Below are 27,012 nucleotides of genomic sequence, written 5' to 3'. Positions count from 1 at the left end.
TTGAAAAATAACCATAATCCAAGTTCTCCGGGAAATCTCATTTTATGAGTTTTCACTGAAAACTCGTAAAATGATTTAACCCACAAAACTTCGATTATGGTTATTTTTCAAACATTTATGGTTCAATATGGCCGAGCGTGAAGTCGTGTTTTTCGAAATGAAAATTGAGGTGGACCAATGCGAGTCGAGAGAACAAATTCTTTCCAAATACCTGGAATTACCTGACCTGACGCACCGGAAGATGGGAAAAATGTTGAACATTCACCATTAAACCGTCTCCAGAGTGTTGAAGTGGTTACAGGAGTGGTTGACGTTGGACCACGGCAAAGCAGCTGGAAGAAAACCGGGACCGGAGAACAAAAAGATGGAAAGAAAGGTAAAGCAGAGGTTTAAACCGTGATTAAGCTGAAAAGATCGGCATGTCGCAGAGCTACGTCTAGAATGCAAAGAAGAGAGCTGGACTACATACAGGGCCTGTAGCCTACACGTTGCATCTCTCTGATGCCATCTATATGTCAAATGAAAGGGCTAACTTCGCTGCCCAAAGTGGCAGAGTTTCGTTTCTGTGCAGTTTGTTTACATTGAGTTGTTAGCTATGACAGAGTTAAGAGCAGCTGTTATCGCTGAATAAGTGAGAGGGTTCAAACCCGGACACATATTCAAACATCTAAAACCGCTCGGAATCAACCGGAAATTCATGTACCGGACCATAAATCGGTACCTAGAGACCGGACGCACCGAGAACAAGACACGAGCTGGACGACCAAGGTCTGTGAGAGCTCCAAGGCTGATAAAGATTATACGAGACCGGATTAGCCGGAATCCCGCCCAATCTGTACGGAAGCTGGCAAGGAACCGTAAAATGAACCGAGAATCAATCCGCTTGCTTCTGCGCAAGGATTTAAAACTTACACCGTACAAAAAACAGGTGGTTCATGGGGTTACCAAAGCAACAAAGGATAGGAGGTACCAAAGGTCGCGGGAGTTGGTCGGTTGGCGCGCAGATGATGAGATCATTTTTTCGGACGAGAAGCTGTTCGTTTTGGAGCAAACAGTCAATCGTCAAATAAAACGAGTTTGGAGTGTGAGTCTCCGACAAGCTCCTGCGGACAAGCTGAACGTTTCCCGGTTCCAAAATAAGACGTCAGTGATGGTTCGGGGAGCCATTTGCAAGAGAGGTAAACTGCCTCTTATTTTTATCGATAAAGGGGTCAAAATCAACGCAGCGTACTACTTGGACAAGGTTTTGAAGAAAAATGTTCTGCCTCAAGCTGAAATATTGTTTGAAGACGATTACTACTGCTTCCAGCAAGATGGCGCCCCATCCCACACCGCAAAGGTTGTTCAGGCGTGGTGTGAGGAAAACTTGACCAATTTCATTCCAAAGAATGAATGGCCTCCGTCGTCTCCAGATCTGAATCCACTGGATTATTTCGTGTGGGGATACATGATGTCGAAGCTGAACGACTATAAATTAACAAATTTGGAGCATTTCAAGCGAGTTATCAGGAAAATCTGGGACGAGATGCCGATGGAGCACGTGCGCGCCGCTTGCGACGACTTTCCGAGACGTCTGAAGCTGGTTCGATCAGAGAAAGATGGTGTAATTCCGAGATATCGTCTGTGAAGTATCTTTAGGAGTTACTGAATAAAGCTATGAAAGTCAGATTCAGATTTTCTTCTTATACTTTGAAATATTTAGATTTTCCTGTGTGACCGGACTTTTTTGTCACCCTGTACATACAAGGTACATAAATTCCCAAACCACGATGAGCGGCAACAATCGGCGGGGGCGAAACGGGGACATCAAGCGAAAATGCATTCAATTTTACACTTAAGGCTTATTCGATTAACTTTTCTTTTGATTTTTGTAGTAAATATATGTATAAAACTACCCTAAAATTTAGGTTTGATTCTAAACATTACAAGAAAATTGGCATGACATTTTCGGTGTCGCAGTAATTTCGTGTTCGCCCTTTATTGAGTAACATTTGCAGCTCAAGTTATGTGCAGGTATTTGATGTTTTATTGCAATACTTTTTTTTGCTGTGTATAAAAGGCTTGTTATGTCTGTATGTCCTCAATGGACGTGGAAACTGAACAGATCGACATGAAAATTGGCATAGAGAAGAAAGGTCGTTAATTGTTCCTACGAAGTTTGAATGCCCTTCCTTTTTTTAGATAAGAGGGCACCATACAAATTTTGGATAAAAACTCGGGGTTTTCGTGAATTTCAATAAATTTACGATGTACATACATGTTCTTTGTGAATTAAGAAGCAGTTTGGTTAACTTTATTATTTGGTTTAATTCATTTTAAAAGCATGATTGATGTAAAACTGTCAAAATGGTTTTAATTATCATCAATCAACAGGCCAAGGTGGTGGAAATTTTTGCACCATGCAAGGCATGTATGCCTAGTGAGCTACAAGATTAGGGAATAATAAATCTACGCTACCAACCAACAAATTTAAAATCCATTTAAAAAAAAATACAATTAAGGTTTCACATATAATCCACAAAAGATTAATATTCCGATGTTTAAAAATTTCCTTAAGTCTCTCGATTTGGTTCCGTTGCAGTTCGACCATTTTAATGTTTCAAAGACAAATTTGTTGCGAGTATAAAATTTAAAAAAATGCAACACACCGATTATTTTTCAGATATTTTATTAAAAACCCTTATACAGTTATTAATGTGAAAGTTGCAAGGCTTTTGAAGCTATGAATTTTGGAAATGGGAATAAAGAAAAAAAGGTATTTATTGCATAAAATAAACCTAGATTTTGAGAATTTGGAGACTCTGATACTGAAAAAAAAAATTTAAAACGAAGAAATCGGGGCAATTTGGAAATGCGTTTGAAATTTAATCAATTTGATATTCGGTTTAAGAAGAGCCAAGGGGTTGATTAGAGAAAACTTTACTGTAAGATTTTTTTTTAAATTTTCATAAATGAATGTGTTGCAACGCACACAGGGTTAAGCTAGTTTCTTATGATCTTTTTTAATACTCTTAGTGCGAAGGTTTTATTTTCTTTAATTGTGAGGATTATCGGGATTTATTGTTACATCAATGCAGTTGCTAGCGAAACGAAGCTCGTATGGGATCAGCATGAATCAAATAAAAAAAATTAGGTTGTTCACTTAGTACTTATTACAATGTAACAATTTTACAATACTTTGTCTTTATATCAATTCACAAAACACAAAATTAATTCTATGGTTTTAAAAGCATTGCTCTTGGTGATGTGATGCATATTGGTAAACCCAAAGAGATTACTTTTGTGAAAGTTCATGAAGAGTGTATCGAAAGACGAAATAGTTCCCATCAGTTCGCTACTTCCAGTGGTTGATCATTTTCTTAAAATAAATTTGTATCTTCGTACGTCTCCTCCAAACCGCTTTCCGTCGATTTAAACGAGCAAATTTTCCACGATACCACCACAAAAACTTAAATTTAGAAAACCGTTTAATCAAAAATTCGATAAGCAGTATGCATCCACTAGCAATTAAGCCAATAAGCAGCACAAGCCATACCAGAGCAAGATCGGATAAGATGATTTGTTTTACCTCGCGCGGAGACTGTCCGTCAGAATCCTGTCGTCCGGAACGAATCGACTGCCAGTGCAGATTCAGTCCGGCTTCAGCGAAAAACAAGGCTAGCATTCTCTCCAACCAATCCGCAATATCGTCTCTTCCTTCGTAAAAAGCTAGCAAAGGGCTGTACGAGAGTACTGCCTTCGATACTCGATACGCAATACGCCCTTCAGCCCTGGCGATCATTTTGGCATCGTAAGCTATTCGCTGGACATGCTGCCGGGTGAAGATTGGAGGAGTTAACACGCACATGGGTTTCCCAGTTAAGACATCGTATTTCATGCGATTATCTAACGCTTTCGTCGAAGAGATACAGTTTATGGAGCTGAAGTATATCTCGATGATATCCCATACCGGATCGGGCGCCCAGCAACAGGCTTCATCGATGGCTTGTAGGGTATCCAGTTCTGGATAGTATCGGGCACTTTGCAAAAATGATATGACCAATGATTGGTAAGCCGAAAGAAGAACCACATTCAATAACAGAAAGAACCCGATGGCGAACTTTTCTACCGAGTGTCGATACTTTAAACGATAGCCAAATAACGCACTACTGAATATGGTCTGGAGACTTTGGTAGATCAATTTGAACGAAAACTGTTTGAAACCCAACACTTGCAGAAAAGCAGCAAACACAATCATCATCGCGTACAGCATCCAAGTTGTGAGATCATATGGATCGGTGAGGACATGGACCAATGGCTTCAGAGTACTCTCAGGAACAAGCATATGAAAGTTGTTGATCTGATGCAAGAAAATTCTCTGATTGAACAAACTGATGGCACGAGATAAATCCACAGGTTCGAAATAGAAATCATCTCCCCTGGTCCCATTCGTAACGCTCATTATAAAATCTTCAAAGAAAACGTTCGTGAAGCCCGTCAAACCCCACCGTAAACCGTTCAAATTATGAAGATTTGCTTGAAACCGAACGATATCGAAAGCTTTATCGAATTTCAACGGTCGACCAGTGGCGCTTGTTCCTATAACTTGATAATCCGTATCGTAAACCACACAAAGAACATGCCATATGTTGCCGAATGTTAACCAATCCTGTACTGATCGGAGAAGATCCCGTTTGAAGATCAATACAACAAAACCTAAGCGCCTGTAGAAAAACATCGTTGGAACAGATTCCAGGAAAGCAAAAAAGCAAGTTTTAGCAGCATAACCGGCTTTCATCACTTGAATGGGTTTGGTTTCCATCGAAAATATCTGGTAACTAAAAGGTGATGCGTTCAAAAACTTCAACAGTACTGTCTCGATCCATTCATCCTGAAGTCGACCTGAGATGGCTACAATCGATGGATAATTGTCAACGCACAGAGAGCGCTGAATTTTAAGAATTGGTGAAATTGACGTGAGGGTTGAAGATGTTGTGGTTATCTGGAGCAGCAAAAAATGCTACGAGAACCTTGAAACCTTCAATCGAGTTCATGGCTAAGGTCAATGACGAAATAAATAAAATGTGTCGATACAGAACCAATACTGCTCTATTGAAAACTGCATAAATATTTGAGTTGATTGATTCGCGATATTTTTCATTTTATAATTAAGAGATAAAAATGGTAAGCATTTAACTTGAAGTTGCCAGAATTTTTTTGCACGCATCCGGGCTGGACAAATTAAGGCAATTTTATATTAAAATTTGGGCATTTGATTTCAAAATTGTCAAAAATCTGGGCAATATCAGGCCAAATTTTGTCTAAACCCAGAAATTAAAATACTTAATTTTTTGACACTGTTTTCCATGCATACTTTCTTTCACAAATATTCTACTCTGCATTTCAATTCTTTATACTATCTATTTCAATACAGTTACTTCAAGGACGCACTTTCCTTGTCGAGGAAATTTTCATCTCTGTAAGCGTTGCTAGTGTCTCGAAAGAGGTCTCAGCGATTATTTTTTGTAGATTGCAGTTTATCATATGCAGTGATTATTTCTGGGGTTGAACTATTCCTCTGGAAGGCGAGACCATTCACCAGAAGGCGAAAAGCACGCAGCCATCACTACCGGTTCCTCTACTCATCACCAGAAACCGTATGCTACCTGAGTGAAGCGAAGAGGCGAAACAAACAGATTAGACCTAGGGCTAGAAAACAGTTTATTGAAACTTTTTGTAAATCTTTAAAAGAGTTTTGCATTGAACATATTTACAAATTTTACCAAACTGAGCATGCCTTATCTATAAAACAATAATTTTGTTTATTTTTTTTTTTTGTTTCCGGCACAAGTTTTAATCTTAAACGATTACAACTCGTTCGAAAAGTGCTCAGGTTTTTGCCGAAAAGTAAGAAAAAAAACTGCAAAAATGCTGCTAAGAATTTCTATTTGCCTGACCTAGGATTGAACAAGGCAAGAAAAGGCGGGAGGCGAGAGCAATGATCGGCAGGAATTCGAAGCCTGCCGATAATAACGTCCATCGGCATTTTGGATTCAAACTTTGGCGAAACAACGCTGAACCAAATAAAAAGTTCGTTACAAAACCAGGAGCTGAAATATTTGTACTTCAGGTATTTTACTCTCGCCGATAAGCCCCATTACCAATCCTTGGAACCCAAATTTTATTCTATTTTTGGATAGAATCCCAACCCTGATTCATCGCCGTCAATTCGATTTGAATCCACCGTTTAAACCCGTCTGTAGGCCGCTGTTTGGAGGTTATATTTGCCGCTACACTACGATAAACGTGGATAAACCCCTCGGCGGCCTTGGAGATTCAAATCTTCCGACATTCGGATTTGAATCAGCCATTAACTTGCCCATCGCTGGTTTGGGTTGAATTCTCACCGGCGAACGTCGGATTGGGCCTGGTGCAGCACCTAAGGTGGGAACAGGTTCACAACTCACCGTACGATTGCCTCACCTCTACGACAGTAGTTTCACCGAGAACGCTTACCAAATCGTCGCGTCTGTGCAAGGTTCCGACCTCTTCGAACCCGAGGTTGAACCACATCGAGGAATGGATTCAGGCGGTAGTAGCAAATGGGGTCCGGACATTCGGCCGAAAGATGTTAGGCCGAATGCCGCTAGGCAGAATGGGTTAAAAGGCCGACGGATGTTCGGCCGAATAGTACAATAGGCTGCATGGGACATTAGGCAGAAGGTTATTTGGCCGAATATTATTTGGTAAATGGATGTTAGACCGAATGGTCATTATGCCGAATAGTCATTAGTCATTGAATGGAAGAAAGGCGGAATGGTCATCAAGCGGAATGGACGATAGGCCGAATGGTCGAAAGGCCGAAAGGTCGTAAAACCGAATGTTCGTAAGGCCGAATGGATGCGAGGGCGAATGGTTGTTAGGGTGAATGGCCACTGAGCCGAATGGTCGTTGGGCAGAATCTATGCTAGGTCAATAAGACATATTATCGCTTTTTTGCATGTTAGGCTGATCGGTAGCTAGGCCGAATGGTCGTTAGGCCCAATAGTCAACAGGCCGAATGGATGCAAGGCCGGATTCCACGATTCGGCCTTACAACCATTCGGCCTAGTCATATGCAACCCTATTTTGTTGAGTGATGAAAGTGGTGGGTGAAAAAACCAAGCTTGAATTGTGCAACTCAGTAAATAATGTGTTAAGCTAGAAGGTGGAGTTGTTTTTTAATCCGAATATTCTTTGCATTTTGCATTGGATTCAGTAAGCTTGCCGACCCTAGGGATTGTTTAGGGAATCTCTGGGACGCCTGCCGACTATCCATTGGGTATTTTCTAGATTCGGTTTTCCGTGGAATACCACCAACTTACAAGCATTCAACTTCCTTTTTTATCTCAAAATTTGAACTCTTCCGCAGCTTTTCTCTTAACGCGCTTCTCTGTATTCATGCACTTTTTGAAACTTTTAGTTTCTTTTATGCTTTCTTTAATCACAGCTTTTTTTTCCTATAACTGCTGCTTGCTCAACGCATTAAACTTCTATCCGTGCGGTTTTATAACTTCCATTCATACGGCTGTTCTAACAACTCTCCGTTTTCTACAACAAATGTTTTATCGAAACACTGTTTTTCTACCCATGTGATTCTCATATTCGTATTCAGCGAGTCCGAATTTTCCAGGAGAAAAAGCGCCGCCTGGAGGAGGAGGAGGAGCTCGATGAGCTGGAGCAACTGCATCGTTCCCAAGAAACACGAAAGTTCTATCAGAAACACAACGCATTCCGCAAAGGCTTCGTGCCGCAAGCCGAAATGTGCCGGGATAAGGACGGGGGCATCCTGACGGACAATCGTGAGGTGATCACAAGGTGGAAGCAGCACTTCGATGAACACCTGAACGGCGCACATGCAGGAGATCAAGACGGTGGGGGAAGGTACATCGCCGGCGTAGCCAACGACGAAGAGGAGCCACTCCCAACGATGAGTGAAGTTAAGGAAGCCATTCGCCAGCTGAATAGAAACAAGTCGGCTGGGAAGAATGGCATCGCAGCTGAACTCATCAAAATGGGCCCGTACAAGTTGGCCGATTGCTTACACCGGTTGATAGTCCGGATCTGGGACATAGAACCGATACCGGAGGAGTGGAAGGAGGGGGTAATATGCCCCATCTACAAGAAGGACGACAAATTGGACTGTAAGAACTACCGAGCGATCACTGTCCTCAATGCCGCCTACAAAGTGTTGTCCCGAATCCTATTCCGCCTCCTAACGCCACAAGCAAACAGATTCGTGGGAAGTCATCAGGCCGGCTTCATGGAGGGACGGTCTACGACGGACCAGATATTCACATTACGGCAAATCCTCCAAAAATGCCGTGAACACCAAGTCCCTACGCATCATCTATTCATCGACTTCAAAGCCGCATACGACATGATCGACCGTAACGAGCTATGGAAAATCATGGACGAGAACGGCTTTTCCGGGAAGCTGATCAGACTGATCAAGGCGACGATGGATGGAACGCAGTGCTGTGTGCGAATCTCGGGTGAATAAATCGAGTTCATTCGAATCGCGCAGGGGGCTTCGACAAGGTGATGTTCTATCCTGCATGATGTTCAACGTGGCGCTAGAAGGTGTTATTCGACGAGCGGTGGGCGAAATGCGGGGCACGATTTTCAACAGATCCAGTCAACTTATCTGCTTTGCCGATGACATTGATATAGTCGGCAGATCATCTGCGGCGGTGGAAGACATCTACCGCAAACTGAAACGTGAAGCAGGAAGGATTGGGTTGATGATTAATACGTCCAAGACGAAGTACATGCTGGCCTGCGGATCCGAGACCGACCGAACCCGCTTGTCCAGTAATAACAAGGTCACGATCGACGGCGACGAGCTGGAGATAGTCGAAGACTTTGTCTATCTCGGCTCACTGGTGACCGCAGACAATGACACCAGCCGTGAGATCCGGAGGCGAATTATCAGCGGAAGTCGTGCCTACTATGGACTCCACAAGCAACTGCGGTCGAGAAGACTTAGCCCTCGCACGAAGTGTAAAGTCTGCTTCATTTAATATTGGAACAAATTCTTTTGCTCATTGGGGCGCTCCTAGTGGACGGATTTGGAAACTTTTCTCACCCACGTGTCGGGAACTTCATTACCTTTCACCATGTATTTATGTCATAACACCAAACGGTAGCATTTTGTAAACAACCGCCATGGAAGCCGAACGGAGAGATCAAATTGTGCACAGTTTTCTTGAAAATCCATTGTTGTCGGCATCGAAGCTAGCTAAACAGCTTAAAATGCCCAGAAATACCGTATGGCATGTTATCAAGCAGTACAAGGAAACATTGACGACGGCTCGGAAGCCGCATTCGAAGCGTCGGAGTGGAACTGTCGACCGGAAACTGCGTGGGAAAGTCATCAAGGCCGTCAAGAGGAATCCCAATCTTTCAGACCGCGATTTGGCCAATAAGTTCCAGGCCGCTCACAGTACGGTGCGACGAATTCGTCTCCGGGAAGGAATAAGGTCATTCCGAGCCAGCAAACAGCCAAATCGGACGCTGAAGCAGAACAATGTGGCCAGAATCCGTGCTCGAAAGCTGTACGACCAAGTGCTGACCAAGTTCGACGGATGTATTCTGATGGACGATGAGACCTACGTGAAGGCGGACTTTGGGCAAATCCCAGGTCAAAAATTTTATTTGGCGACGGCTCGGGGGGATGTACCTGCAAAATTTAAGTTCGTGTTTGCGGATAAATTCGCCCGCAAGTACATGATTTGGCAGGGGATATGCAGTTGTGTACAGAAAACCAAAGTCTTTCTCAGTCTTTATTCGTGCCCACGACCGTCCAGTAATGTTTTGGCCGGACCTCGCAAGCTGCCATTACAGCAAAACGGTTATGGAATGGTACGCAACGAACGGGGTCAGCGTAATACCGAAGGACCTCAACCCCCCAAACTGCCCCCAGTTCCGGCCGATAGAGAAATACTGGGCAATCACGAAGCGGAGGCTTAAGGCAAAGGGAAAACTTGTTAGGAACATGACTCAAATGAAGAACTGGTGGAATCAAATCGCCAAAACGGTGGACGAAAAGGGTGTGCGCCGCCTAATGTGCCGTATTACGGGAAAAGTACGAGAATTTCTTCGAAACAGCAATGAATAATTTTTTTAATTTTTTTTTTTATGAAAGAGTAAAGAAAATGCTACATTTGTATGAAAAACAAATTATGAATTCGTTAATAAATGACTGAACTACACGCAATTGTTTGTGTTCCAATATTAAATGAAGCAGACTTTAACCTATATATGACGCTCATTAGACCGGTTGTTCTCTACGGGCACGAGACATTGATATTGCTAGAGGAGGACCTGCGTACACTCGGGGTATTCGAGCGACGAGTGTTAAGAACCATCTTTGGCGGCGTACAGGAGAACGGAGTGTGGAGGCGAAGGATGAACCACGAGCTCGCGCGACTCTACGGCGAACCCAGTATCCAGAAGGTGGTGAAAGCTGGCCGGATACGCTGGGCGGGACATGTTGCGAGAATGCCGGACGACTGTCCTGCAAAACAGGTGTTCGCTACGAATCCGGTAGGAACAAGACGAACGGGGGCGCAATGAGCGAGGTGGTTAGACCAAGTGGATCGTGATCTGGCGAAAGTGGGGTGCCCGAGAAATTGGAGAACGGTTGCCATAGACCGAGTGAATTTTAGGAATTATGTTCGTCAAGTTATGTCGTGAGACGGAATACTATGTAAATAAAATAAATGTCTTTCCGGCCTTGCGACCATTCGGCCTAGTGACCATTCGGCCTAATGTCCATTCGGCCAAATGACCATTCGGTCTAATTACCATTCGGCCAAACATCCTTTCAGCCTTGCGTCCTTTCGGCTGGATAATCGTCGGCCGAATAACCCATTCGGTCTATTGACTTATTCGGCCAGATAACCCATTCGGCCTAACGTCCATCGGTCGAATGATCTTCGGCCGATTGGCTTTCCGCCTCATGACTTTCGGCCGAATACGGCTGTTCTAACAACTCTCCGTTTTCTACAACAGCTGTTTTAACGACACACTGTTTTTCTACCCATGTGATTCTCATTATTCGTATTCTTTAGAGATGTTTAGTATTATTCTTTTTGATTAAACTAAAATATTTATACAATCTTTCATGAAATGATAATACTTGCTTCACACACAGAAATCAGCAATTCTGAATTCTGCTGATCGAAACATTGAAGATGTAGATAAGTTCCTTTAAAAGCGTATCGACCCCTAGACATTTTCGAAGCAACAAATTATAATTTTCTCGTAATCAGAATGTATTTTTCAAATATCCGTAACTTCGTTCGCCGCCAGGCGTCACCCTTTACAAAAAGCTGTCGGACTTCAAAAAGCCAAAACATCAACTGGGACGATGCACGATATTCATAAAAAGAGTGAATACGTTTTTTGCAAACAAGCTGACAACACTTCTAAAGCAAGAATGCATCCACTTGCACCCAATCCAACACCTAAAACAAGCCAAACCAGAGATAGATCGGCCAAACGAATCTGTTTGACCTGTCGCGTAGAATGTTCTTCACCGTCCCGTCGCTTTGCCCGAATCGATTGCCAATGCTGATTGAGTCCGGCTTCGGCGTGAAATACGGCAAGCACTTTCTCCAACCACTCCGCTACATCTTCTCTCCCACGGTAGAATGCCACCAGAGGGCTGTACGAGATTACTGCTTTCGATATGCGATACGATATGCGATTATCGTTCCGCATTTGTTTATTACGTCCTTCGCCAATAAGGTTAAGAATTTCTTGTCGACTGATAAACGGCGGACACAGTATACATATGGGTTTTCCAGTTGTATCATCTAATGGAACACCATTACCCACGGTTTTTGTTGATGAACTGCAATTGAGGGAGCTGAAGTAAATTTCGGTTATATCCCATGACTCGTTGTGTTCCCAGCAGCATGCGTTGTCGATGGCCGGCAGCGTGTCCAGTTCCGGAAAGTATCGGGAGCCTTGCAAAAATGATATGACCAATGATTGGTAAGCCGAAAGTAGAACCACGTTCAAAAGTAGAAAAAATCCGATTGCAAACTTTTCCACAAAATTGTTAAACTTGAGCCGATAACCAAACAATGCGCTACTGAATATAGCATGTAGGCTTTGAGAGATCAATAGGATCGAAATATTTCCAGAAACCAAAACTCGCAGAAATGCGGCAAACACAATCATCACCACGTAAACTAACCATGTTGCAAGATCATATGGATCGGTGAGGACGTGGACCAATGGCTTCAGAGTACTCTCGGGAACAAGCATATGAAAGTTGTTTATTTGATGAAGATAGATTCTTTTGTTCAGCGTATAAGATATATCCCCAAAAATAAGCTTAAAATCGTCTCCTTTAGTTCCATTAGTTATTTTCATGAGAAACTCTTCGAAGAACCCACTCGAAGGACTAAAATAGTTCCACCTCATGCCATTAACATTCCAAAGATTTGCTTTGTATCGATCAATATCAAAAACGTCACCGAAAAACACCACTTTACCCTTAACACTTCTGCCAAAAATCCTGACTCCAGACTCATAAGCCATCAATATGACATTCCAAGCTTTTCCGTTGCTCAACCATTTTGCCACGGATTGCAAAAGATTCCATTTAAAAATCAAAACAACAAAGCCTTGACGTCTACAGGCCAGTGATGATGGAACCGAATCCAAGAATACAAATAAGCAAGTTTTCCGCTTGTATCCTGATTGTGACAATTCCGAGGAGTTTGATTCCATTGAAAATAATTGGTAACTCAACGGCGTTTCCTTCAAGAACTGTAACATGAGAGTTTCAATCCTCACCTCCCTGAGTCGATTGGACATGGCTATAATCGATGAATATTTGCTTCCGCATAGAGAGCGTTGAATTTCGAGTACTGGTGAAATTGGTGACAGAACGGTGGAAAGTGCTGACGTTATGAGGAAACTGCAAACAAGGGGAACCTTTCTGTCACTGATGAAGTACATGGCAGAGGCGGCAGAGGTCAATGTAAAATCGAATGTGAGAAAAACATTCACATGAAGTCAATACCCATCCTTTCAATTCACTAAATTATTGATCGGAAGATTTGTTCGAGAATGTGTACATTGTAGCATTGTACTAACACACTAAATAATTAAGATAGCCCTCGATGTTCGGAAACATTGTTTGACGTGAAAATTTTCTCTACATTTGTGAGGGCTTCATCTGGCTTAAACCACTCTAAATATCCATCCTCGGACTGCAGTCAATTGTTAAGATTATTAATTTCATAAAATGGTATTCCTAAAACGCATAATGATAATTCAAAACTATTCGAACGTAAAGGGAGTGTAGTGAATATGAGGGAATAGTTAGGAAAATATTAATCAATAAACAGATAGATAAATTAAGATTTTAACAATGTACACAAAATAACATGCGTGTGAAAATTGATGAATATATTTAAGGAAAATAGTACCAAAACCAGTTTAACGTGTAGAAACTTGACGAAGATTTGATTGAAGTGAGAAAACAATTGAAAGAATGAGAGCGATGATATCGCTCGTGAAGATAAAAAAGGATAGCATATGATGAGTCAGTCTATTAGCTAATGTTGTGATGATAGGTTGTTTTACGTTTGAGTGCGGGAAAATAGAAAATTTGAAATGTGTCTGAAATGTGAATTTCAAGCACGACAGGGAGTTCGGATCAAAAGTAGTCAACCTAAATTCAACGTTTTTTTTATTCGTTCATATAAAAAACCTGAACACCCCCCATTTTATAGGGGTGTGTGTCTTTTTTTGGTTACCCAGGTGGTAAATTCGAAGAATTAATTTTAAGAATTGGTCCCAATGCTCGTCGAGTGCCTTGTCTACATGGAACCAATAATGGGTCGACTCGTTATATACTCATCCGTATATACATACGCCCTAAACCTCAACTGGGGCCTCAGACAATTTCCCAAACCGGCACCTGCCCTAAGGCAAGGGATTGTCTAATTCACGCATACGCAGACCGGCGAGGCCGCATGTCCGAACCTCTGGTACTTCATGAAGCATCCATGACCAGTCAGGAATTGCGTCATGTAGAAATCCACTTCGCCATGCTTTCTCTCCATCCACTCTTTGATGTCTCGGATCAAACGATGGGTCCACCTTCCTCTTTCCGAGCTGTCCCACAGCTGCTGCCAGTTGGCCATGGAGCTATCTCTGGCTCGTGTTCTCACGTTTTGCGTGCCTCTATTTTCGTAGCAATATGAGTCCTCCACCAACAAAATCGAGATGGGCATGACTCCCGCTACAACGCATGCAGCCTCCGACGAAACGGTGCGGTATGCACTGATGACCCGCAAATTCATTCGCCTCTGTACACTGTTCAGCTTCTGCTGGTTACACTGGATGTTAAGACCAGATTTCCAGGCCGCCCCTCCATATCGAAGGATTGACGAAACTACACTCGAAATTATCCTTCGCTGACTACTTCGGATCCCCGAGTTGTTCGCCATTATCCTCGTGAGTGCGGCCGTTGCTGTTGCCGCCTTCTTGCACACATACTCAACGTGGTTTTTAAAGCTGAGCCGGTCGTCAATCATCACACCCAAATATTTAAGCTCACGCTTTGATTCGATAGTGCATGATCCAACTGTAATCCTGCCTGTTTGCGGTGAAATCAGGTTTGATATCAGGACCATCTCGGTTTTGTGGTGAGCCAACTACAAACTTTTGGAGTGCATCCAGTTCTCTACCGCATCTACAGCCTCTGAAGCTCTTAGCTGGACGATTTCTGTATTCTCCCTCTGGCAGGCTCAATGTCAGCACCTCATCATACGTAATATTCCACAGAACCGGGCCCAGTATCGACCCTTGCGGCACTCCAGCTGTAACATCCATTTCCTGAAATCCGCTCGTCATGTGGATGCGGTTCTGGAAATAACTTTTCACTAATTTGCAGAGATATTTCGGTATCCTCATTTTTATAAGCGAAGAAGCAATCGCTGCCCAGCTGACACTATTGAAGGCGTTGCAAACGTCCAATGTTACTACCGCACAAAAACGGTCCCCTCTTCTTTTCTTGAGTCTGGCTTTATCAGCCGTTTCGATGACAGTTCGAATAGCGTTGACTGTGCATCGCCCTTTTCGAAAGCCGAATTGATTGTTGGACAATCCGCCTTCGCCCTCGGTGTACAGCTGAATACGATTCAAGATCACCTTTTCCAGAATCTTTCCAACCGTATCCAGTAGGCATATTGGCCTGTATGCCGATGGGTTTCCCAATGGCCTTCCTGGTTTGAGGAGCAGAACCAGCTTCTGCCGTTTCCAAATATCTGGAAACATTCTTTCCTCCATACAAATTTGCAGTGACGATCAGAACATTTCGGGAAATTCCATAATCGCGGCCTTAACTGCAATGTTCGGGATACCATCTGGACCCGGAGCCTTTTCCAGTTGAAGGGATTTGGCGATGTCGCGCAGTTCTTCCAACGATATTAACTCCTCCTCGCTTGTATCCCAGTCGTACGGGACTTGCGGCCAGCTATTGATATCATGATGAGGGAACAGCTCTCTCGTTATTTCCCTCAGTTTGTTGGGGCACACTTCAGGTGATGTGCTACCGCTTTTGTTTTTGCATATCTATCCTGTAGGCATCGCCCCATGGTCGGTCATTGGCATCAAGACAAAGTTTCCTTAAACATGCCTTTTTACTCGCTTTAATTGCCTTGCATAGGTTTCTTTTCGCATTTTTGAAAAGCGGCCTACGTTCGTCTCTCTCCATTTGAGTTCGTGCTCTCTGCATGTTTCGTCTAGCGCGAAGGCAGCTGGCACGCAAAATCGCGATTTCCGCAGTCCACCAATAAACTGGTGGATGTGGGTTTCTACGATTAGCTCTCCTCGTCATTGCTGCGTCACAAGCACGTGTGAGTACTTTCGTCAGGTTTTCCGCCGACAAGTTTGACAGGTTTTGCTCCCATTTCAAAACCTCGACAAAGACATTCCGGTCAAATTGTTTTGTCCTCCAGCGTCGTTCACCTCTCCTCTGACTGACTGTGCACTTTTACCCACACGATAACGAATCGCAAAGTGGTCACTATGAGTGTAGTCCTCGCTCACCCTCCAATTACTTGTCCAACTGGGACTAGCAAATGTGATATCTATATTGGATTCACGTCCCTCTCTATGGTAGGTTCTAGTATTACCTACGTTCGCCAGGTCCACATTCAGCCTTGCAAGCGCTTCAAGTAGACTATGTCCTCTGGCGTTCGTAAGGGAACTACCCCATTCTTGGGCCCACGCATTGAAATCACCAGCGATAATAACGGGGCTTCGGCCTGTGAGCAACTCGACTATCCTATCCATCGTAGCGCAAAACTTCTCCAAGGTCCACCTCGGTGGAGCGTAGCAGCTACAGAAAAAGATCCCATTGACTTTGGCTATCACGAAGCCTTCTTCATTCGATGTGACTATTTCTTGTATGGGAAACTTTCCTGTCACCCCTATTGCGGCCAGATTGGCACTATCGGTCACCCAATTTGTGCCATTCAGGGCTCTATAATAGGGGTCTGCTACTAACGCTAAGTCTAGCTTCTCTTCCACCGCAATCTGTCGCAATCTAATGTATTCTGTAAGAAAGGCTGCAATCCACTGTTAAGTGTTTTAAATCGGGTTTTTTTTAATCTGTCAATTTAGATTAATAAATCGCGTTCTACGTCATGTCATGTATTAAAGGTTTTCAATTTCAGTGTTCTTAAGAATTCAGATTTTTTTTTGTTTGCTGTATAAGGTGCGCCCTACAAACAGTCAGGGTCAGGAGAAATTTTAATCGCAATCAATAACAAATTGACATTGATTGAGTTTTGCTTTGGATAAGTCAAGTTCACATTTGTATAAATGATCCGCTAAAGCTTAAATAATTTATACTGTCATTGCATCATCACATTTTTATTTATTACAAACATTAAAAAGAGTATTTATACTATGAAATGTCCTTGAAATCCTTTAGTTGTCCTGAAATCGTGACGAAGATAGGTAGTGATAATGAAACGGCATTACATTTATCTGGTGGTTTTTGTAATCACAACTTCTGCTATCAAACTTGAAACCGATCTAGCAGACTCGATCATCAATTTAATTGAACACCTGCATTTCACCCATCCTAAGAGACTTTCGTTCAACTGCTGGTTCATGAACACTGTCGATGAGCTCGCAAGTGACGAAGAACTTCTGTTTAAGCAGATTGTTTCATCGAAGAAACTCTCCGCGATTCCCCGGTTGGTGATGCAAGGTCAAGACTGTTTCAGCACTGGTCCAGGTCCTTCACTTTTGGTGATCTACATGGATGTTAGAACGCCGGCTCCTGAGTACCTGATTGAACTTATGGTTCATTCAACTGTACTGGAAACTGAAACCAAAACGTTGGTGCTGTTACAGAACGCTCGAAGTCCATTGTTGGTGGAAAAAGTTCGTGAGATTGCCCATCGGCTATGGAACGCAATTTTCGTACCGGTGGAGGATAATCCAGTCGTGATCTTGTTCAATCCATTTTCGTTTAAGTTCAGCTTGGTGAAAGATTTTCAAGTGAATTCGTTTTTTCAAGATTATACAAGGGATTTGGACGGGAAAGTTGTACGATTTTCGTTTCAACAGAACACTGCTTGGTGTTCAAAGTTTGGTGAGATTTTCGGAGGATCCATTTGTCGATCGATAATCGAAACCGTGCACCACTTCAATGGATCAAGTCTTGGAGTGAAGAAGCGTTGCAATACGACGCACAGTTGTAGAGTGCAGATGGTGATGAACGAAGACGGAACAGCGAACGAAGTTCTGGCCGAAGCAGCTTACGCTCTTGAAACTGGCCCGACGCTTCTATTTTTATCTGAACCCGTTCGAGTAGTAGTGGTAGCCCCTCGAGGAAGATTCCTGGAGACGTTTGAGCTGTTCAGCTATCCCTTCGAAGATGAGCTGTGGATCTTCATAGCTTTGCTGTTTCTGATTTGCTGCGCTATCATGTCTCTGTTCCCTGCGTTATTCACCAATCATCTGATACTTTTTCCTCTGTGCGGTTTGGAGACCGCTAGCTTTCACAAAACGAAGATCCGGGAGAAGATCGTGCAAGCTGGATTGATGGTGCTGTTTTCGTTCCTCGCCAATGTTTACGAGAACAAATTTATGTCCCTGCTCACAAGCTACCCTCGCGAGCCTGATCCTCACAACCTGTACGATTTGGCTGCGTCAGGTATCAAAATTAAGCTTGGAGTTGATCCTTACAATGCGTTAAACATGGACGATCGCTTTAGCGATCCGGATCTTAAGGCTTTGTTGGAGTTTGAAGAAAATTTCACCTATTACAGATTACGAAAAACGGATGAGGCCTTTTTCACAACATCTTCTACAGCTCAACTGGTAATCTATCTCGGAGAGAATGTCGACCCCGATTCCGGTTCCCCTCAATTCACGGTCCTAACAGACTATCAGATGCCTCTGCGAATAAACGCGATCGAAATGATTTATCGACAGCCTTTGAAGCGAAAACTGGGCCAAAAAGAGCGAATCTTTTTCGAGATGGGCCTGATGCAGCACTGGTACGCCCAGTGTTGGTCGATGTTTGAGGATTTGAGGCGATCGTCGATCGTGGCGAAGACGGCGTCCGAAATGGAGGTCCGCAATCTGAATCTGCATGAGCTTGGGCCCATCTGGATGCTGCTGATCGGTGGTTGGATTGTTGCGTTGCTATGCCATGTGCTAGAACTGATTTGGATTCGAACTAAGCATGTATGTTCAGCAGTTAAAAGTTGGTTCAGCGCTAAAGTAACTTAGGGATTATTGTTTTAGGTATTTAATCACATTTATGTAGTTTGTCTTAATATTATTGGTCTTGTAAGAGCAACAAATATCAGGTAATGTAGCTTTACAAAACCGTTCGATTTTGGCACATGTGCGAAAATCGAACCGTGAAAAATCGAATGTTGAAAATAATGCATCGAACTTTTGTACGCAATCAGAACTTCAGGAAAAAAATAGTTGTAATTTAACCTATAGAAAAGTTAGGTTCTTTATAATACACTTTTCGAAACTATGAAGATCACTGCGGTGAAACGCCCTGAAGTAGGCAATGATATTTCATTTATATGGCAGTTGGTGGCAGCAAAAAAAATGAAGTCAAAACACGTGCTTTTGCGTGCATTCTGCTCCAATTTTGCTGTGAACAGCTTATTGGTAAAATATTAGGAAAATCCGCGAAATAAAATTCAGCTCAAAATACACTTATTTGATAAATTGATTTTTTCCTAAAATAGAACTTTCCGACTTTGAAGGTCCTCTGTAATTTCTTATTAATTCCAACAACTTTAAAAACGAGCTTAATAAAGTGCAATTCAACTTACCAAACTTCGAAAGTTTTTCCCTCGTCCAGAAGCATTCGTTTTTTTTTTTTTTTGAATCCCGCAGAGAACACACAGAAAATACTTCGGAAATTGACAAAGGTTTTTTTTTGCTTTTTTTTTTTAAATAATCCATTAAAGCGCAATCAATAGTTACGCTGAAACGTTTTCAAGTATGAAGTAATATGTAATTTGATAAAAAAAATTTGGGTCTTGTAATTAAAATGCATTGCATACCCGGAGGCGTATAAAGATGCGACGATCGTTGAGATTTCTTAGAATATTGTTTATTTTATATTTCTTTTTGAAAAGTGTTCAATATTCTTAAATTGAAAAATTTCTTTATAATTTAAATTTTAATTCGTAAGAGTCATTCTTATCATAAAATCTGATCTGGATCACCTTTGAAAAATCAGACAAATCGAACAAGGAAAATAAAAAAAAAGGTAAAATTTACCGAGATAAAAAGGTGAACGCTCGTGAAAGCCAAAAAGGTAACTTCTACCCCTTCGAGGTGAAACTCACCTCACAGCTAGGTAAAGTTTACTTGAATCGAGGTTGGAAAAAAGGTACAATTCACCGAGAAGAAGGGTGAATCCAAAAAAGGTAAATCTTACCTCGTAGCGAGGTGAAGTTCACCTGAATTGAGCTCAATAAAAAAGTATAATTCACCTAGAAAAAACCCGATTTAATACACTTTACAGTGGATTGTAGCCTTTCTTACAGCCTGTAAAATATATTTGGGTACATATAAAACAAAATAAACTATGAATTATGATTAATGAATTTCATACGCAATAAATCCAAAATGAATTTAGGAAATAAAGATTCAAAGTTTTTATTAGGATAAAAGTATTTTTATATAATCATAATTTTCATATAAATTAACCTTTTTGAATGACTAGATTCTGGAATATCATGTATGATTTCGTTTCTATGACATTATAATCTAACTCAATTTACTCCTTTTGGAGTTACAGCATATGATATCTTCAAAATGGAAGGGGTATAAAAATTAAGAATACAATTTGAAAAAAGATGCCTGACCATGTATTTCAAATAATTCAACCTCTCAAGTATATGAAACAAATACATAGATAAAATTATTGGATAAAATTTCAAATGCTAGAGTAAAAAACGATACCAAAATGTATAAAGTCGGTACAATAAATTTTGAAAATTAAAAATATTGAAAATTTTGAAAGCGCAGTATTTTTAATTTTGTTATTTTGAGATTTTTATTCTGTTTTGTTGATTTTGTATATTTCGTTAATTTTGTTAATTTGGTCATTTTTTAAATTTTGTCAATAATGTCAATTTTATCAATTTTCATGATTTTGTCAGCATTGTTAGTTCAGTAAATTTTGTCAATTTAACCAATTTTCTAGATTTTGTTTATTTGTCGATTTTAACAATTTTCATTTTCAAAATTGAAAATTCTGTCAATTTTGTCAAATTTGTCAATTAGGTCAGTTTTGTTAATTTTGTCAATTTTGTCAGTTTTATCAAATTAGTCAATTTTGTCAATCTTGTCAATGTTGTCAATTTTGACAGCTTTGCCAATTTTGTCAATTTAGTGCATTTCGTCGATTTTGTCATTGTCAATTTGGCCAATTTTTTCAATTTCCTTCAATTCTGTCAAGTTTGTCAATTTGTCAATATTGTAAATTTGGTCAAAATTTAGTCAATTGGGACAATTTTGTAAATTTCGCCAGTCAATTTTGTCAATCTTTTCAATTTTGTCAATTTAGTGAATTTTGACAATTTGGTCAATTTGATCAATTTTGTCACTTTTGTCGATTTTTGTCAGTTTTATCAATCTTGTCAATTTTGTCAATTCAGTGAATTTTGTCGATTTTGTCATAGTCAATTTTGTCAATTCTGCCAATTTTCTCGATTTTGTCAATTTAAAAAATATTATTAATTTTGATGATTTTTTCAGCTATGTGAATTTTGTCAAATCAATGAATTAAGCCAAGTTTTTCAATTTTGTTAAATTTGTCAGTTATATCAATTTTGTCAATTTTGTCAATTCAGTGAATTTTGTCCATTTTGTCATCGTCAATTTGGTTAATTCTGCCAATTTTCTCGATTTTGTCAATTTTATAAATTTTATCAATTTTATGATTTTTTCAACTAAGTTAATTTTGTCAATTCAATGAATTATGTCAAGTTTGTCAATTTCGTCAATTTAATGAAATTGGTCTATTTAGTCAATTTTTTTCAATTTTGTCGATTTTGTCATTTTTGTATTTGGTCAACCTGGCGAAAATGGTTAATTCGGAGTTCTTTCCTGTTTCTTCAACTTTGTCAAAAATGATTATAAGCTTTTTAGCATTATATGCATGTTCCAAAAAAAATCCCAAATGCTTCAAACTCTACTATGGAGGGCTTGGTGGCGCTACTGTTTGGTTGTCATCTTCCATTGGCTTCAGCAAGGGAAAGTTCAGATTGACCTCCAAGCCGTCATCGTTTTTCTCTAGACACCAACCCCAACAACAACTACAACAACGCAACGTTAGATCTGAAGAGAGGAAGAGAAAAGGGAACAAAAAAACAAGCCCGAGAGCTTAAAGCTCGAGAGGATTCAGTAGCATTTGTCTTATTGGATTTAATTTGCTTCCACGGGCGAAATACTCTCCTGTCGTTGCTGCTTAAGAAAAAGCTTCGTAAGCACGAACGGCATGTGAGAAGATGAGAGGATGTGCATACATCGTCCGCGTCCCGTGTTGTTTTCCCCTTCTCAGAGCAATCTGTGCCTGAATATAATGTTGGTCAAAGTTACTATCGCTTCCGTACCATGCAGTGTGGGCATGACGTACTCACCAACGACTTCATTAATTACGGGGTCGTACCCCTTGGTGAAATCCATTTTTATGTATCATAATTCGGGACTTCGTTTCCGAAATTTTTGAAATGGTTCGGTTTCAAACTGAACCATTAAAATAAATAAAAATACAACCATAGGCCGGGAAAATTTAAACTGTCTTCTTCCTCCCATACGATTTCTGTCACGATGACATCAAACCTGAGTGGGAGTGAAGCCTGTCTGTTCTCCCTTCCACACATCGACAGGTCCATACTTTTAGATAGCAAGCGCGTATCTATGACGTCACGTATAATTTGACGTCATATATACGATAATCTTGATTTTAGTGATTGCTGGTTGTGGCTAGCCAGCCATATTGACACGTTTTTTGGAGTGATGATTTGATGATAATTACTATGAAAATTTATTTTTCAAACTATTTTGTTTTTTTTTCTTTCTTTTATACATTGAAGAGGGAAAAAAATCAAATTTTTTAAGACGAAAATCATTTTTATTGTACTTCCTAGTTTCGCAAAAACGTGTGGACAATGTTTACAAAAAATCACACCAGCACACACAAATACACTGACATCGTCTGAACTCGTCGAGCTGATTCGATAGGTACCTATAAAGGTATATCTAAGACCCAAAATTAAGGATCTCCCAAATCGACCGATAACTATACCTTTCTGTAAGAAAGGCAAAAAGGTCAATCCAAATAAGATAAAACTTACCTCGTAGCGAGCTGGAATTGACCTGGATTTAGAGCTGTTTTGTCGTTCAGAAGGGAAGTTTTATTTCGTGCCAATATAAAAAAATCGGAACAGAATGGTAAGTGTTTTCTTCGCTATTATTTAGTTGTGCTGGTTCTCATCATAATAATTTGCTTTTGTTTCAGATCAGTCCAGCATCGAGGTGTATTCCACGTCATCCTCCAGATATTCCGGAAAAGCCGGACCTGACTGGATAAGTCGCCATTATGGCGCGGAAGAACGCGAAGCCGAATTGCCACGAGCCTGGCGAAAAAAGGACTTACCTCAATAATTTTTAAAACCACTTGATATGTTTAATCTATTATATAAAATTCTCTTGTAACGGTGTTTGTAGTACTACTCCTCCGAAATGACTCAAACGATTCGAATGAAATTATTTTTAGAATATTCTGTAGCCATGCGAATCGGTTTATATCGAATAAAAACAACACAAAGTCGCATCAATTGTCCGTAATTATTAAATTTGTAGTTTTTTGAATGAAATGAAAGTCATGGCTTCTATTTTTTCGAGATTTTTTTTTCCTTTGGGCGCCGGCCGGGCGGTTTGTTTTTCGTCTCCAAGGTCGAGGCGTCGCGAAAAAACGTCGAGAGAGGGTAGTAACCATGGCATAGCATACTGATTGTGATTAGTGGGAATATTTGGGCGCGCATTTTTCAACCAACCATAACTCCAATGCATGTGGTGGCCATATGAAGCCTAGATGTGTTTTTTTCTTCTTGATTCCTAGATCATTTGTACAGCACATGATGCCTAGATGTGATCCAAATTGATATTTTGCCGTTCAAATCAAAACCATTTAGATTTAAAAAAAAAAAATTAATTCGTGTTTTTTGACTGGGACCAAGTGAAGACGCTGGCTCCGGATCGTCAACAGTGGAGGTCTTTTACCACGGCCCTATGCACCGGAGGATCGGCGCGGGATCATTAAGTAAGTAAGTATTTAAAAAAGAAATTTTGGTATGAAAAATATGAATTTAGTACTGATGCATATTAAATAATGGTATGACTCTTTACGGACATTTGAAAAAAGAAAAGTCGAAAGATTTGGTTTATAATCCAATACGCCTAGAAACATTTTTCGAACATGTACAAATGTGCTTTACTGAAGTTGTATCAAGCATTTTTAAATTAACAGAACAACTACAAAATCCGTTAAAATTGAACAGACACATGAACTGAACAAGAGCCTGTCCTTTTTTTTTGATTGATATTCCAGAAGCATAATTTTATTGATAGCAAAGGCAGATTTTTTTTTGATAAGTTTTTATGATGACCTGAAAGTGTTGAAAATAATATTAACTCCTGTCATTTCACACGGTGAAACAAGTGGCAGCGCGCTATTTTGCCATGAAACATATACCTACCAATTTTTCTCTAAAATAATCAGAAAGGGTATCCCGAGTGTTAAATCTGAAGTGGATATTCAAAAATTAATAAATGTCTTCGTAAATGAAGGTCTTTTGGTTAAACAGTATTCAGAAAAATTGAAGTACCAAGAATTATTTTATTCTGGAGAAAAACTGCAGATATATCAATGAAAGGTGATAAAAAAGAAAAACAGGAACAAGTTTTAAATTCATTTTAAAGTCTTTTTTTTTTTTTGAAAGAACATGAAAGTTGAACTGTGATGTTATCCATTTGCATTTGCCCCGATGTTTCTTTAATAAAAATAACAATTTATAATAAAGAAAAACACTTAAATGTTAAAGGTTTTGAGGTAAATTTACATGAAATTTTTTTCAAAATAGAATGAACACATGAAATCATCGTAGCCATAACAGATTAGTTCTTTTTATGTTTTTAATTTTCTTAAACCTGCACTCCAATTAAATGTTATTAAATCTTGAAAATATCACATAATCTTAAATGAAATCGTAAATCACCACCAACACTGTTAATAACAAAAAAAAATAAAACATATTTTTTCTCCTTTCAAAACCAAATTAAATTCCATTAAACATTAAACCAATAAATCAAGAAAACTTGAGTTATTGAGTTAATATTTTATGGAATAAAATTTGCAATTTTTGCTCCGACACATTAAAAAAGGGCGAACTTTTATTTTTTTGGACGTGGTTTTGATGAATAATATGGATATTAATGCTTCCAAGAGTGAGAATAGTGAACAGCAAGCTGCTTGAAAATGGTTTGTAAAATATCTTCTCTAATGTTTTTATTTCTTCAGTTCTAAAAAAATGTACCATCCAAAGCTGTCGGAAGCTAAAAGTGCTGCGCTAGGCAGAATATTGGGCAAATACTCCAAAAATTGTCCCGATATTCAAAATTCTTCTTCCATAAGGTTTCGTATGCAATATATTCCAATAAATGAAAATTTTTTGATTTCGGTTTCAACCTTAAAGTGATCTTGAGCAAAGCGGAGTAAATCAACTAAATGGTATACAATAAATGAAACATAAATATAATCAACATATGTTATATATGGAACAAGTTACATAGTTGTTACAAGTTGATGGTTGCGTTGAGTGCTGAAAAAATCGAATTTGCAACGGGAAGCTGATACCTGATACCATTCGGCAATATTAAAAGCATCCGAATCAAAGAAATGGAAATGAAAACATTCATGTAAGATGCATGTAAGGTTGATTGGAGCAAATTTTTGGATTATTTATGAAAAGTCCCGTAGAATTGAGTTGAATTTTTTAGATTTAATTCCGATATAATTAAGCGAGGCAATTCGAGCAAACGGGAAAGTTGGATATGGAAAAAAAACTAGGACATGTTCAAGAAAGCGAGACGATTAACAACTCAAGATTTGATGCTTTTTTGAAGTTAAACAGCGAAGAAAAAATGGAAATAGACGCCAAGTTTAACATGGTAAGACGAAGTTTACCGGGTCTGCTAGTCTATATATATAAAAAGCAATTATCTGTATGTTTGTTTGTTTGTTTGTTTGTTTGTTTGTTTGTTTGTCCTCTATAGACTCAGCCGTCTTAAGAGCTAGAGATCTGAAATTTGGCATGGATGCTCATTAGGACCAGGAATGATGAAAAATGTTTTTAGATTTTTGGACGACCCCTTCTGAAGGGGGTCGTCCATACAAGACAAATATTGTTTTCACGTTATTGACGTTATTTTCCATCGGATTGTGATGAAAATTTGCACATGAGTGTTTTGAGAGACAAGCAATCGATTACAGTTATCAAATTTAGGGTCAGGGGTCGGCCAAAGGGGTCGTCCATATCCACTGATTAATGGTTTTGCGAAATTGGCGTTATTATAGATCGTATTGTGATGAAAATTAGCACATGAGTGTTTTGAGTGACCAGCAATCGATTTCAAATTTTGAATTGCGGGTCAGAAGTTGGCTGAAGGAGTCGTCCATACCCAACTTTAATGTTTTTGCGATTTTGACGTTATTCTACATTGGATTGAGATGAAAGTTTCCGCATAGGAGTTTTGAGGGACGTTCTTCTGCTTTCAGGCTGTGTTTCAGGTTTCAAATCTTGACTCAGGGATCGGCAAAAGGGGTTATTATCTGTTCACTGATTTTACGATATTCTCTTGATTGAGCATAGAATTGTAATGAAAATTGACACATGGGAGGTTAACAGAAAAGATAATTGATTTCAGTTGTCAAGTTTTGAATCGTGTTCAAAAAAAGGCCGTCCATGTTAGTTGCTCACTGTTTTCGTGATATTGTCCTGATCATGCATCGGATTGAGATGAAAATGTTCAGATGAGGATTATAAACTATGAGCAATTGACTCCAGGTAGCATGTTCCGTGTCAAGGGTCGGCGAAAGGGGCGTCTATATTCACTGTTCACTGTTTTCAAGTTCCTGACGTTATTTTACAGATAAATTGAAAAGAAAATATGGCAAAAGAGAGTTTTGAGGAACTAAAAATTGGTTTCAATTATCGAATTTCGGGCCATGGGACAGAAAAAGAGGGTTTCATTGAAAGTTCAGTGTTTTGTGCAATAATTTTGTTGGAGGCAGTTAATTGATACCAATTTAAGTGTGAAGGTCAAGCAAAAGAGTCGTGCACATAAACAAATAGTACATGTTTCTGCCATAATGTCTAGATTTTGCAACCGATCGAGAAG

General features: G+C 40.0%; 1 protein-coding gene across 7 annotated transcripts in view; it reads right to left on the bottom strand.

The window, feature by feature from the left end:
* Positions 1-27,012, bottom strand: part of LOC129751017 (band 7 protein AGAP004871-like) — a 396,735-nt gene that overhangs the window by 17,795 nt on the left and 351,928 nt on the right. The window lies entirely within an intron of this gene.

This window comes from Uranotaenia lowii, chromosome 3 (genome assembly GCF_029784155.1).
Source record: "Uranotaenia lowii strain MFRU-FL chromosome 3, ASM2978415v1, whole genome shotgun sequence".
Taxonomy (NCBI): Eukaryota; Metazoa; Arthropoda; class Insecta; order Diptera; family Culicidae; genus Uranotaenia; species Uranotaenia lowii.
This window is presented reverse-complemented; position numbering and strand designations above follow the sequence as displayed.